The 15,772-nt window shown below is 37.3% G+C and overlaps 1 long non-coding RNA gene across 2 annotated transcripts; it reads left to right on the top strand.

Moving 5' to 3' along the window:
* The first annotated feature begins 6,963 nt into the window (after positions 1-6,963).
* On the top strand, positions 6,964-9,373 carry LOC127083272 (uncharacterized). 2 transcript variants are annotated; one of them, XR_007788370.1, is made up of 3 exons: positions 6,964-7,989; positions 8,071-8,167; positions 8,640-9,373. It is a non-coding gene; the product is annotated as an uncharacterized LOC127083272 (long non-coding RNA). The 2 variants fall into 2 exon arrangements; XR_007788369.1 differs by having other exon boundaries at positions 6,964-8,167.
* The last annotated feature ends 6,399 nt before the right edge of the window (positions 9,374-15,772 follow it).

Raw genomic sequence — 15,772 nt, 5'->3', positions numbered from 1 at the left:
GAATGAGATGATAACGCCTAAGTATGTGTTTGGATTGTTGGTGATATCTAGGCTCCTTAGCTTGTGCGACAGCACAATTATTATCACAATAAAGACCAATGGGATCCACAATGCTAGAAACTATGCCAAGTTCACTAATGAACTTTTTGATCCAAACAACTTCTTTTGCTGCACTTGAGGCATCAATATACTCGGCCTCAGTTGTAGAACAACAATTGTATCTTGCTTTGAACTTTTCCAGCTCACATCGCCACCGTTTAAGCAAAACACATAACCTGATTGCAATCTAAAGTCATCCTTATCTGTCTGGAAACTAGCATTGATGTATCCAATTATAACAAGCTCTTCCTGACCTCCATATATCAAGAATGAGTCCTTAGTCCTTCTCAAATACTTAAGGATATTCTTGACAGCTACCCAATGAGCATCATCGGGATCAGATTGGTACCTACTCGTTGCCCTTAAAGCATACGAGACATCTAGTCAAATACATAACATGTCATACATGATAGATCCTATTGCATATGCATATGGAATCTTATTCATGCGATCCATTTCTTCCTTAGTTGAAGGGGATTGTGTTTTTGATAGACACATGCCATGTTACATAGGTATGAATCCTTTCTTGGAATTATGCATATTAAAGCGTCTCACCACTTTGTCTATGTATGTACTCTGACTTAAGCCAAACAGTTTTTGTGATCTATCTATATAGATCCTGATTCCTAATATATAGGCTGCTTCACCTAGGTCCTTCATAGAAAAGCATTTCCCCAACCAAGATTTTACTTGTTGTAGGATATGGATATCGTTTCTATTGAGTAATGTGTCATCTACATATAATACCAGGAATATGATCATGCTCCCACTAACCTTCTTGTAGACACAAGGCTCATCTTCATTCTTGATGAATCTATATTGTTTTACTGTTTCATCAAAACGAAGATTTCAGCTTCTGGAAGCTTGCTTTAACCCATATATTGATCTTTGTAACTTACATATCTTTTGGGCTTCTTCTGGTATGTCAAATCCTTTAGGTTGTGTCATGTACACATCCTCAAGAAGATTCCCATTAAGGAAAGCAGTTTTGACATCCATCTGCCATATTTCATAATCATGATATGTAACGATAGCAAGTAAAATTCGAACAGATTTAAGCATTGCAACTAGTGAAAAGGTTTCATCATAGTCAACTATATGAATTTGTTTATATACTTTTGCAACCAGTCTTGCCTTATAGGTGTGTACCTTACCATCCATGTCAGTCTTCTTTTTGAAGACCCACTTGCATCCTATAGGGTTAACTCCTACAGGAGGCTCTACGAAGGTCCAAACCTGGTTTGTGTACATGGAATCCATTTCAGATTTCATGGCTTCTAGCCACTTCTCAGACTCGGGACCAATTATGGCCTCTTGGTAGGTCACAATCTCATCTTGATCCATGAGTAATACATAACCTTGGTCAGTTATGAGATATCCATATCTCTCAGGTAGGTGACGTATCCTGCTTGACCTACGCTGATCTTGTTCTACTTGAGCAGGTTGCTCTTCCACAACTACTTGTGTTTCATGGTCTAATTCCTCCATAGGTGTATCAATGCTTCGTTATTCCTGAATTTCTTCAAGCTCTACTTTCCTCCCACTGATTCCTTTGGAAATGAAATCCTTTTCTAGGAAAACTCCAGTTCAAGCAACAAACACTTTGCCCTCAGAAGGATTATAGAAGTAATACCCTATTATTTCTTTAGGATACCCCACAAATAAGCATTTGTCAGATTTGAGCTCAAGCTTAGTTGAAATTTATCGTTTCACATAAACTTCACAACCCCAAATCTTCATGTAAGACATATGTGGGTTCTTACCACTCCATATCTCATATGGTGTCTTCTCAACCTTTTTGGATGGAACACGGTTAAGTGTCTAAGCTGCTGCCAATAGTGCATATCCCCAAAAGGAGTTTGGAAGATCGGCGTGACTCATCATGGATCGGACCATGTCTAACAAGGTTCCATTTCTCCTCTCAGATACACCGTTCCATTGGGGTGTTCCAGGAGAAGTAAGTTGGGGATAAAATCCTACACTCTTTCAGATGGTCATCAAACTCTAGGCTTCAATATTCACCACCTCGATCTGATCGAAGAGTTTTAATATTCTTACCTATTTGGTTTTGTACTTCATTCTTGAATTCCTTGAACTTTCCAAAGGACTCTGATTTGTGTTTCATTAAATACACATAACCATATCTACTGAAATCATCAGTAAATATGATGAAGTACTGAAAACCTCCTCTGGCTGGTATGTTCAATGGTCCACATACATCAGTATGTATGAGGGCTAAAAGATCATTAGCTCTTTCACCTTTTCCTGTGAATATGTCTCACATGATTCATAATCAAAAGAGTCCAAGAGTCCATCTTTATGGAGTTTGGAAATGAGTTTCTCATTTATGTGGCCTAATCGACAATGCCAAAGGTAAGTTGGATTTAACTCATTAGGTTTCATCCTTTTAGTATTAATGTTATAAATAGGCATTTCAAGATCAAGGACATATAGTCCATTGTTCATTTGTGCAGTAACATAGAATATATCATTCAAATAAATGGAGCAACCATTGTTCTTTATTATAAATGAAAAACCGAACTTGTCTAAACAAGAAACGGAAATAATATTCCTGCTAATTGCAGGTACATAATAACAGTTCTCTAACTGAATTATTAAACCACTAGGTAAAGTTAATACATAAGTTCCTACGGCTAAAGCAACAACCTTTGCTCCATTGCCAACTCGTAGGTCAACTTCACCTTTTGCCAAATCTCTACTCCTTTTTAGCCCCTGCACATTGGTACAAATGTGAGAACCACATCCAGTATCTAATACCCATGATGCAAAAGTAGATAAATTAATTTCAATAACAAAAATACCTGAAGTTGAAGTCTCTACTCCATTCTTCTTATCTTCCAGGTACTTTGGGCAGTTTCTCTTCCAGTGTCAGGTCTTACCGTAATGGAAGCAGATGCCTTCCTTTACTATTCCTCCACTATGCTTCAAAGCAGGAGTTGTGGGTTTGGGTTTGACAACTTCCTTGCCTTTCCCTTTACCACCCTGCTTGGTGGGTCTTTTGTTTTGTCTCTTTCCATTTCCGATCATCAGAATGAACTTCCCTTTTGACTTCAGATTCTGCTCAGCAGTTCTTAACATGGCTAGAATTTTAGGAAGAGATTTGTCCATATCATTCATATTGAAATTAAGGACAAATTGACTGAAGCTATCTGGAAACAGTTGCAAGATCAAGTCATTCGCAAGTTCCTTTCCGAGGGGAAAACCCAACCTTTCAAGGTTCTCCACATATCCAATCATCTTGAGTACATGGGGACCTACAGGGGCTCCCTCAACTTACTTTCCTTGAAAAAGGGCTTTTATAACTTCAAACCTTTCATGCCTTGCCTTCTATTGATAGAGGATCTTCAGGTGTTCAATCATATCAAACGTTGCCATGTTCTCACATTGCTTTTGCAACTCTGAGTTCATGGTAGCTAGCATGAGGCAAGTAGTTTCATTGGCATCATCGACATGCTTCTTATAAGCATCTCTTTCTCCCTTAGGTGCAGAACTAGGAGGTTCCTCTTCAGGAACAGGTTTCTCCAAGACATACAACTTTCTATCATGGTTGAGGACAATCCTCAGATTTCAGTGTCAATCCAGAAAATTTGTCCCAGACAATTTTTCCTTATAAAGGATTGATCGTAAAATGTTGTTAGAGGTGTTTGTTGTCATGGTAATCTACATGAAAATAATGAAAATATAAGTATCATTAAAATAACGTATTTAATTAGGCCTTTAATTAAATATACTTCCACTATTTTACTCAAAACAAATGACCCTCATCATTTGATTCAAAAAATCCCGTTGGAAGATTTTCTAGTGGGTCGAGATCCACATTTCACTTTATTTTAAGTCCGCGTAGGCGGATTACACAAAACCAGGTTATTTAGGTAGAAACTCATTCCAATTGTATCTAATACAACTCTCAAATATTTTAGTTGGGTGAATAACTTCTTATTCCAACCCATCACATGGATCGTTTCCAACTCTTGCTTCTAAACGTATATAATCTTATTATAATTTATTTAGTTAAGTTTGACCCATTGTTTTAGCAATTGGATATTACAATTATCCCATCGCAGCTTACTAATATAGAACATGCACCTCGCGTAGGCGAAACCTACATTATTCGATACTCGTCTTGATGAGTGCTAAAACTTGGAAAGCATAAACTTAATATTTAATTTGAGGGAATTTGCAATTATTCTGATCTCACCGGATTATTTATCATATAAATCGTCTCTCACATGCATTAACATACATTCACATGCATCATCATACATACAAAATGAAACAGCTATGGCCCCTAGCGCAATTGTTCTCCCAAGCCAATAAGAGAACCTAAGCTAACCTAATAACGATCTAAGTTTCTCCAAGCAAGATCTTCAAGGTTGTCCTCCTTTGATATTGTATTCTTCTCTTTCTTCATAACATTACATCACATAAAAGAAACTCGTTTTACATACGAGGGAGTGAGATGAGAAAAAAGTTAGATTAAGAGATTAAAAGAGAGGCACGACACGCATGTCGTATTTTAAAATCCCAAAATAAAATAAAGGAAAACTAAGGTCATAACCGATCACCACAAGACAATAATAATAAACACATTATTATTATTAATAATTTAAATTCTGTTAATTAAATAAACCAAATTAAATTTTGGCGACTAATCACACTACGTAGAGTTAGCCGGGGGTTCCACTAACCGTTCAGCAGACAGGGGTCAAGGGGGCAGCGCTCCGACGCAAAATTTTAATGAAAAATTCATTTGAAGTCGACGTCGATTTTCGCCTCAACACTTGATACTTTAAAGCACAACTCTTGCGCAGTCACAACTCTAATCGCATAACTCTTTGAAAGCACAACCCTTGAACCGTCATGAACCATAATGCACCAATTTCATACTGTCGCATCTCGAAAAATACGATTCCTCGCGATGGTCGCGGAAAAAAAATTATGTTCGAACAGAGTCGCCACCGAACTTTATTTATCCCAATTAAGGAATAGGAAAATATCGATAAAACCTTTGAAAAACAGAATAATGGTCGTCGCAACCATATTCGGGTTCGGGAGTCGATTACGCAAGGGGAAGATATTAGCACCCCTCACGTCCGTTGTACTCAACGGGAACCTTTTAGTCTAATTTGCTATTTGAATGTTAATTGCATGTTATTCACTTTATTCGAGTAATTAAATATTGGATAGAGATGGATGAAGACCTCAAGAGAAGAACAGGGAGGTTTTTTATTAGTGTGCTCGCCAAGATCTCGCAATCTCGTGCCTACGTATCCTTATGGTGCAATAAGGAAATCAGAGCATTCGTAGTTCGGGCTACTACGGTTTTGGTGTGTTTTGTTTGAACGACTGTGTAGGTCGGCGTTCTAACGGCTAAACGCTGGCTTGTCTACTCTCGGCGGAGGCTTAAGCATTGGTTTGTTGTGCGCGTTAGAAAGGATTAACAATGTTCTTTTTGAAAAGGGTTTCGGTCACACGGGGGTGACAAGTTGAATTGATGTGTTTGGGTTTTGATTGGTTTCGATCGCTCGGGGGCGAGAAGCTAGTTTGATTTGTTCGAGATGTTTTGGAGAACGACGAAAGGTTGAGAAATGTGGTGTTCACCAATTGTCCAATTCTTTCGAGGAGTAATAAGGCGTCCGCCTTCTATTCCTTTTTCATTCAGATTATTTTGAAAGTTTGTTTGTGGATGTTGAATATGCACGGTAGCGAGGCGTACGCCCCCTACTTGTTTATTCAAAGAATAATGAGGCGTACGCCACTTATTCCCTAACCCAAGTTTATTTAGCGTGTTTTAGTCGGAAGTTGATAATTTGTGCAATATGGCGTTCGCCAATTATTCAAATAATCGAGAGATGGCGAGGCGTACGCCTCTCATCTTTTATCATCCGAAGTTTAAATTGTAAAGGACATGTTTGGATTTTGGATTGGTAGATTTGATTTGAGATATTATGATTATTAGGGTTTTATTTGAATGACAAAAAATCCGAGCAATATGGCGTGCGCCAATTATTCGAATAATCGAGAGATAATGAAGCGGATGCTCACTATTCTCCTTTTCATTCAAAGATTAATGTTAAAAGGTTTTGAGGAGTGTATTGATTGAAAGGGTTTTATTTGAATGACGAAAATCCGAGCAATATGGCGTACGCCAATTATTCGAATAATCCAGAGATAATGAAGCGGATGCTCACTATTCCCCTTTTCATCCAAAATATGGAATTAAAAGGATTTGGAACTTGTAATTGATTTAAAAAATGTGGTTTGAATGTGTATGATTAAGGTTTAATCGGATGACAAGAACTCGCGCAATATGGCGTACGCCAATTATTCAAGTGCTTGAGAAATAGTGAAGCGTACGCTTACTATCTCCTTTTCATCCCAAGTTTATGTTAAGAGAGAAAATCCTTTTGAAATTGAATGGTTTGAATTTGTGTTTATGAATGAGATGAATGTTATTTAGTGTATTATTTCATCTACTCGATTAATCAATAACCAAGTAGGTTTCATTGTAAGGAAGCCCAAGAGTAAGCTATGTGAGGTTGATGGCGATGCTAAGAGCAATCGACTTACAAGGGTGTTTTAAAATGGGCTCGATGTTTGAATCGAGAATTGTATGATGTATTTTTTGAAATTGGTTTTAGATGGGTGAAATTTGAAATGATTTGTCGGGATTGTAATGCGCCACACATATGAGATCAATAATTTGTACAAATGAATAAACAAGCACAAAATAATAATTCTCAAAAGTGAGTAATTATCTAAATTATGCTAAATAATAAAATAGAAATAAAACCTATTAATTAAATAGTAGTAAATTATATAATCAATATTAGATAATTATGATAATAAAGTTTTTTTTTAATAAATAAAATTCATGTTTTAAAATCAAATAAATTCAAACCAATCTTATGCTAACAACACAAACATAAAGAAAGAAACTATCCAAAAAAAGAGACGGGCCTTGACGGCCTCTGAGGCCCCTTAGGACACAGAACAGCAAGGAAAAAGAGTGGGTCGAAACCCAGGAAGCCCATGGGGAAAAATCCGCTTTAGTCCAATCCAAACCTAGATTGGATCCCAACAAAGTCTTTCCAACTTCTACAGGGAACATCATGAAGAAAGGAAAGAAACCTTTTCCAAATCCAACAGTCATGTGTAACAAAAAGGAAACCGAGGAAAATGATTATTAATGCAATATGGAGGACCAAACGCGGTGGTAGACCTCGAGCAGTGAGGAAAGATTCCTCATAAATGATCTTAAACCCACACAGATTCCTCATAAATGATCTTAAACCCACACTTAAAACCAAAAGACAACCACAATTAGGAAACAGATAAAACTAAAGCTTTCACCTCCGTCTAAATCTCTCCCTCTCTCCTCGACATGTTCGTCACCTTTCTTATAGAAAAGCTCAAAGGAAACCAGAGTTCCACCTTAACACAAAACTGATGGTGATAATAGGGAAGCAGATCCACACTTAGCAATGTAAACCATAAACTATCCTGAAGCCCTATCATAAAATAAAACTCATGCACAACACAAGAACCTCAAAGCGAAGTACCAGAACAAGTCATTAATGCAGATACAAATCGACTCAAGAATGAGACCAGTCGCGCCTACATTCGATGGTGTCAAAATAAAACCAGAGTAAAGGAACAGAGGATTAAGGATCTACCATGTTGAGATGCTTTGGCGGTAAATGAACAGGTAAGCTTTTTCTTCGAACTTCCTCCTTCTATCTTCTGAATTGATCCTCTTTTGTGAAGTTTTGAATTGATTCCTACAGTGTAGCGGTGTGCTTTCCCCTTGGGATTTCGGCCTACTCCAGATCCCGACGATCCTTTACGCAGATCTCTACACGATTCATGGTAAACGCTGACACTCCCTTGCGATTCGCCTTTCTTTTAGCTTGAATCTTCTTCTGATTTCGGTGTTTGATGATGGCTCAGGTCGCGGGTGCTCACCGAGGGGTTCAGTCCGACTACCTCAGAGTTTCGGCGAGAAACTCTGAATAGTTTTTTGTGATTTGGACTTTGAGGAATTCAGGTAATGATTTTCGGCAGAGTAACAGTAGGGTCCCCTTTTTGAGTGGATTTCATTCCCTTCTTATAGAGAGGTGGTACGAGGTTCATGTGATGGTGTGAGCTGGCGGATCCAGCAAATCATTCCGTTAGCATGAAATCTTTTCTTTAGATTTTGGTGGGGACCAAATATTCCTGATTTTGTTAAGAGCAATCCTGTTTTCGTCTGTAGTGAGTGAGCGTTTTTCTGGGAGTCATGTGGTCCCATAAATTTGGTGTTATCCCAAGGAGTTCTTACTGCCGTAAAAACGTGAATTGATCCTTTGTAGGACTTTGAGCACCATTGTGAAATTTAGACTTAATTAATGTATACCTGTAATCCTTCTGGTTCTCCTTCTGGTGTAATAGTTGTTGTAGCCTTGTTTTCTCCATTAAGCCTTGTTTTGTAACTATGGATTATGGTTCTCATGGTCTGATGAATGAAGCTTTTTATGCAGGTCTTAGGTCATGGCTTAGGTGGTTAGTAACTTGATTGTACTGATTGATGTTTCAGGATGTGTGGACCTTTTGAGTACTTTTGATCAAGGCTTTAAGTGAAGTTCAACTCGTGTCCAGATTATTGCATTATCCGTGGCCTTACAACTTCCGTGCAATGAGTTTTTTCTTGGCAAGTCTACAGAGATTGCAGCACCAGGCTTGCGTCACATATGCCATTATGCTGGTATGCATATTTGGACTGAGGTTTTGCAACATGAAGCTTGCCTTGACATGGTTTTGCGAAGATTGTGTTGATGTCGGATGCAGCTGTACTGTGATTTGATACCATACTTAACTAGGGCTGGAAGGGCGGATGATGCTAGTATTGTCCTGTCACAGTTGGAACATGTTGGGTTTGGCTTCCATAGCGCTTGCTGCAATGTTATGGTCACTGGATTCTTGACGAAGCCGGAAATCTTGCAACTGCGCCGAATGGCTTTTGGCTTTTTAGAAGAACCAGAACCTCTGCCGAAAATTATCACAGTACATCATCACTTCAAACTCCATACTTAATAGGCCCGCATTAAATCAAAGTGATTAGCTTTTATTTGTGTGAGCTCCAAACTTTTGTATTTCATTTGAGCTCAGTTTCAAACTGTCATAACTGGATTAGAAACTTGAATGCTACATGTAACTTTCTTTTCATTGGCTGTTTAAACTTTGTAATAGTTTGTAGCTGGTCCTGGTTACCGTATCTCACTTGTTTAGCAATCTTGGAGTTTTCCTGATAAATCTGCAGAAATCACGGTAACATGACTAACTCATGCGTGCTATTACAACAGTATTCACGCCTGACTGGGTTTCGCAATAATTTTGTCATGAGCGACGGGTGAGGATGTATATCAACGCCTTTTATATGCTGTACTATGTTTTATAGTTTGTGGTAGGATTCGTTATTCCACCGAAAGTATTTCTTCATTAGCCTATGTTAACCTCCCATCAGTGCCACACGGTTTGAAATGAGTTTATGGAAAGTGAAGCAGGTACCTTTGTACATTATGCTAGTTAATTCACAAATGAAAAATGCAATTTGGCATGTGACCATTATTTTGAATATGATTTGTACATATGGTTTTGGTGGTGAATCCTAAAGAGCAAAGGGTGGATTAAAAGTATAAAATTGGATTTTGGACCAAGCCTTAACTATGTATGTATGATAGATTTGAACATGACCTGAACTGATCACATGAACATGGTTAATGAACGGAGTTATGAATTTAATGAACCACCAATCCTTAATCAAACAGACATAATCAGCACTTGAATTCACTCACACTAGATTTTAACAAACTTGTATGGCCGAACAATATGCATGTCATGCTGAACATACGATGCAAATAATAATGAAATCAATTTTATGAAAATTTAAATATGCCCGGACAAAATTGGGGTATGACACATACCGTTAAACACACCTCGATTATTAATTCAGTATGATTGATCAATACGTCATTGCTTCACCATACTTTCATCGGATTCCGAAGCAAATGACCATTGATCGACCAAAGGAAAACAACCATTAAGTGTTTGAATGAGTGAAAGAGAAACAATATATCATATATACTGTATTTTGCATTAGAATTATTTATATCATATATATAACTTGATCGATCTCAATTGTGTAACCTATGGACGATCGATGTATCGCTGCTTCACCATACTAACATCAGATTTTGAAGCATAGTCAACATGAATCATCCAAATCATACACACATGATGCCAAATTTAATTACTCGTTTATTATTTAATTCATTATGTCTTTTAATCGTATTAACACAGAAAATACATAAAACAAACAACTATCAGATGCATGGTTTCATAAGTGGCTCTGATACCACTGAAGGAGAATATCGATCCAAAACGCAGCGGAATTTAAATTTTGTCTCCTTTAGTGATCCTTACGAATGGGCATGATCAGTGATAGAATCGTTACCTCTTATGGCGATTGAAACCTTTGATGCACATCTAAGGAGAGATCACGAATGTTGAATGGTGACAACGTCTCTACTCAGTCCACACGAATAGATTCCTTCAGTCTCAGTGCTAGCTGCTACGAATGAAGGCTTTGAGTGAGAGAGAGAGAGAGAGAGAGAGAGAGAGAGAGAGAGAGAGAGAGAGAAATGAATTTTCATCTGATCAAATGCTTTTGCACAAGAGTTCTATTTATAGAACCACTTGTGTGGGCTGTAAGCTAAAAAGCCCACTTAAGTGTATGTGGCTCATATCTTATGATATACCAAAATCACTTAAGCGCGTGGTACCTTACCATATTTCGTATTCTATTTAAGTGCACCATATCTTACGATGTTCTACAATTCACTTAAGTGCACCGTACCCTACGATGTTCCTTATTTACTCTATCTCTCATCAATCCATCCTTTTGTGTGTGACACTGTAGATTTTTGCGGCATTGACAATTATATTAAATAATGTATTTAACATAATAAACAGTGAGCGGTATCTAGCAACACATCACTACTATCCATGACACGAAAATGTCATGTGATATGACAAATCCTTTTGTGATAATACTTATGTGTATAATTACCCTTTTGCCCTTATGTCTATATTGAACACAAGGCATAAACCGTGTTATCCTTGTCCAGTTCAATATTGGGCCCTTAGACATTCATCCTGTTATGCAGGATGGGAAAATTCCATCTAGGTCACTCATGTCCCTCAACATGCTTCATTGAGTATCCATCAACTGTCTTTATGGTCATCCAATTACGAACAATGTTTGATCAGTGTCATACGGTGAACTGACTTGGGGTGTTTTGCTTTTTATCGCAATGTCGCGGATAGCAAGAGTCGCCACCGACTTTTCTTTTATCCAATAAGGAAAGGTGGAAAAGAACAGGAAAGACCTCAATAGATTTTGGGTTCGGGAGGTATATTATACAAAGGGAAGGTGTTAGCACCCTTTGTATCCATGGTTATCCATGGGCTCTTAATTGCTGGATCACTTATATTTTTGTCTGAAAAGTGTTCGTGAATTGCTTAGAAAATGTTTTGAAAGAGAGTTTAACTTTGTAATGATTCTCGTATGAATGTATACAAAGTATTTATCTCATTTGATTTTGAAAATGGTTTAGAAAAATATAACTCGGTAATGATCCTAGTATGAATGTATACCAAATGGTGATTTTCTAGGATTTGTAAAGTGTAAAGTGTGAGGGGTGGAAAATGTTTTAGGTTATGATCCAGTAATTGAGAGTTATACCTTCCTGAGGTCGTTATGGGCATTTCCTATCCTTATGAGGGTAAAACTGTCCTTACTATTGAGAAGTAAGTAGTTTTATCCTTTGGATGTAAAAGGGTCATCGTAGGGTCATCGATTGGTCATTGAAGACAACAGTTGTAAGGGTACATTAGCATTCGAAGGGACGATCATCATTTAACCGTAGGCTACACCGAAGGGTCATCGAGGGACGAAATCATATATTCGAAGGCAACATCCGAGGGACTATGATTTATTTTATGATGATTTAATTGAAGGGCCATTGCTAAGTGTATCCCCACATTCGCGGGACATGACCGTTATACCGTAATACCGTAGGGCAGCAAAGAGAGGTCCAAGATCACATATTTAAAGGCCGTACTTTAAAGTCAATTAGGTAATTAGGATAGATCTCCACATTAAAATCAATACATTAAAATTAATACATTAAAGGTAATACATTAAAATTAATTAATTAATTTTAGGGTGAATCTCCCCAAGGGTATCCCACCAATAAAGTGGAAGACCTAATCAGCAATCTTTTCCTGGGATATGTAAACCTTTACAACATTTAGCAAACGGGTTAGAATACCAAAGCAGGGTGTAATCGAGGAGTTGCACCAAAGCAATAATAGTATCAGGTAAACAAAGCATGGTTATAATAAAACAGGTCAGAAGGGCAAAGATCAAAACAGAACGAAAAACAGCGGCATCCGTTACAACAATTCAAGGTATCCAGGCATACTTAAGTCTACATGCAGAACCTCAAATATATTTATGAATTCAATTATGGTATCACATGGGAATTCGGAACGTAAAGCGGCGATAGTAACGCAAACCTGTTTGCAATTGAATTGCAACCTTGAATTGGCACTCTTAGGGTTGATGCCTGATTGAGTTGGGCGGAGCCGCCGGCTTTTCCTTTAGGGTTTCCTTTAGGGTTACCCGGAGTAAGTTAAACAGTAGTCCTGAACACTCCACCACAAGCCGGTAGGATTTGTTTTTGGATTTTTCAATTAAACAACAAATTAAAACGAAGGAAATAAACTAGATCCTAACGTAAGGTTAGATCCGGTAAAAAGGTACACAATAGTTTCCGTTGTAGAAACTATTGTGCGAAAAGAATGAACTAAATGCTAAAAAGGAAATAGGAAATTGCAAGGGAAGTAGTGTAGAACTCGTAATAAACAATGCCTAAGCTGCTGGAAAAGAAACTATGCAAAAGCGAAAACGGCAAAAGGGAAAAAAAATGTGGAAAAGCCCCCTCTTTTAGGTTTTCTTCGTGGCTATTTATATTGGTACCATTAAGTAACTACTTGCTGCCAAGAGGTCTTCAACGTGGCTAATTTCATGGCGTGGATATAGGGCCCAACACTCCTCAACGTCTCTTCAAGTCTCTGAGGCGTTACTTGCGCCCAAAAAGTAGGGTAGTGGTGTGACGCTCGTCACACCATGTATGACGTCCGTCACAAGGCTGTTTTGCGTGACGCTCGTCACGCCCTCTGTGACGTCCGTCACAAGCACAACATTCGTGGCTTGCGCTTTGGGCTGGGCTTTGCTATTTGGTTCGCTTTCTCTCCTTTTTGCACCTCTTTTCCTCCATTTTTACTTGTGCTTCCAAATAAGCCACCTGAGACAAATAGGAAGAAAATACCGCGTAATATCTAACAACATAAAGTGAACTGAAATAAATAATGATAAAATTTAATTGAATTAAGTCCTAAAATATGATATAATTTCATGTTATCACTAGGCGAGCGTGTAGCGAACAGGCCAGTTTGGGCCATTTTCTGGATTGGGCCATTCGTGAGCTGGGCCTTTGTCCCTTTAAGATCAGTGCCATAAAATGAGTTGGAATGCCCCTGAAAAATGTCTTGAAATATTGATGGGCAAATTTTGGGGTATGACAATCAGCAATAAAGCACTCGACTCTACATCTAGGGTCCATAGTGGTTTCAGGTCGAATGGTGGTATACACCATTATCACCATGAGAATAACTTATGACACTTTGCATAACATTCTATATAGTATTCTCATAGCGGGTCAATCCAGTATAAATATTACTCCTAATATTCATACCCATGTTTAAGACTTAATAACTCCTTATCCATGATCCATGAGATGTGATCATCAGTCTATATACATAATAGTCTTAATGCTTTAATATTATCCCACTTCATAAGAAAGCTCGACTACAGATACTTTAAGAATAATGTCCTTATTTTTAATGGGATCTCATGATTAAGTTACACTTGATACATTAAACGGACTAGCTATTATAGGGACTTTATTAAACAAACATAATAAAGAAAAATCCTTTTATTATTAATAAATAATTCGATACAAGTACCAAAAGTATTGAACTCTAGGGCTTACACCAACAAGGATATCATTTATACCAAGATATGAGTGAATGGTTATGCATATGCATATTGAATTAGGCAGTCAGACAAACATCTCTGTGTTATATGAAATATCTAGGATGAGACGATGGTGTTTTTGTAAGGTAGGACACTTCCATAAAAGTTTGTCTTTGTAAGGTAGGGTAAACTTCAAAGTGTAGAGAACACTTGCATAAGGGTTTACACTTACCTTAATTTCAAGGTGGCAAGGTTGGAAGAAGCCATAAGATATCATTTCACATGAGCCTATAAGTTGTACAATCTTATGGATAAAAGGGTTCACATCAAAATAGATGTGATTTTTCAATGAACAAGAGAAAATAAGTGATATCAATTATGATTTTGCATAAACTATTCAAAGTGAAGGTTCACGAAGAGATTGGTGCTGAAGACACTAAAGTTGCAAGTGAAGGACTAATGGAGACTCAAATACATGTGAGGCTATAAAGAATGAGTCAAATTTCTTATAGACTTGCATATTGTGAACTGTAATTTGATAGTGCATTCAGTTATGAAGGTGGGCTTATACATTATGCTCTGCTAGCTGATGCTGAGCCAATTAACTATGATGAGGCAATGAAGAGTAAGGTAGGGAACAAGACCATGATTGAGAAATTCAAGTCATCTGAAAAGAATCACACTTGAGAGTTGGTAACTCTAATTGAAAGAAAGATGACTATTGAAGTGAAATGTGTATTTAAGGTAAATTTGAATCTAGATGACTCATTTTAAAGGCATAAGGTAAGGTTAGTAGCTAGAGATTTCTTCCTGACTGTAATGTGGAATTTACTCATGTGAAAAGGCTTGAGATAATGAAACTAGTTGTGACAATATATAGTAATAGGAATTGATCCCTCTACAACTTAGATGTAAAGTTTGTGTTCCTAAATTGTCCATTGGAAAAAACAATTTTTGTCACTCAACCACCAGGTTTTGAGATAAAAGGAAAAGAACATATGGTATACAACTTGACAAAGCCTTGTATGGAATGAAACAATCTCCTAGACCTTGGATCAACATAATCGATCAATTTTGTATTCAACTAGAATTCAAAAAGCGCACAGTTGAGTACAATGTCTATGTGTAAAGTTCTATAAATTCAAGTATTATGATGATATGCTTATATGTGGATGATATACTCATCATTGATAGTCATTTATCCGAAATTGAGAATTAAAAACATAAAATGAAGGCTGAGTTTGAGATGATTGACTTAGACAAGCTCTTGTACTTTCTTGACATATAATTTGAAAAAGTCAAGGAAGACATGATAATACATTAACAAAAGTATGTGAAGGAATTGTTAGATGTTTGAGATTCCTGATTGCAACACAGTCACAAACTCATGAAATAAATGCAAATATTGATGAATATTATGATAAAGAAATGGTAAAAGAAACATTGTACAAGGAAATTGTAAGATCATAAGGTACTTATGCAATAACATACCTGTTATCTTATATGCAGTAA

This window comes from Lathyrus oleraceus, chromosome 5, assembly GCF_024323335.1.
Source record: "Lathyrus oleraceus cultivar Zhongwan6 chromosome 5, CAAS_Psat_ZW6_1.0, whole genome shotgun sequence".
Taxonomy (NCBI): domain Eukaryota; kingdom Viridiplantae; phylum Streptophyta; class Magnoliopsida; order Fabales; family Fabaceae; genus Lathyrus; species Lathyrus oleraceus.
The sequence above is the reverse complement of the archived record's forward strand: the minus strand, read 5'-3'. Positions and strand labels throughout refer to the sequence as shown.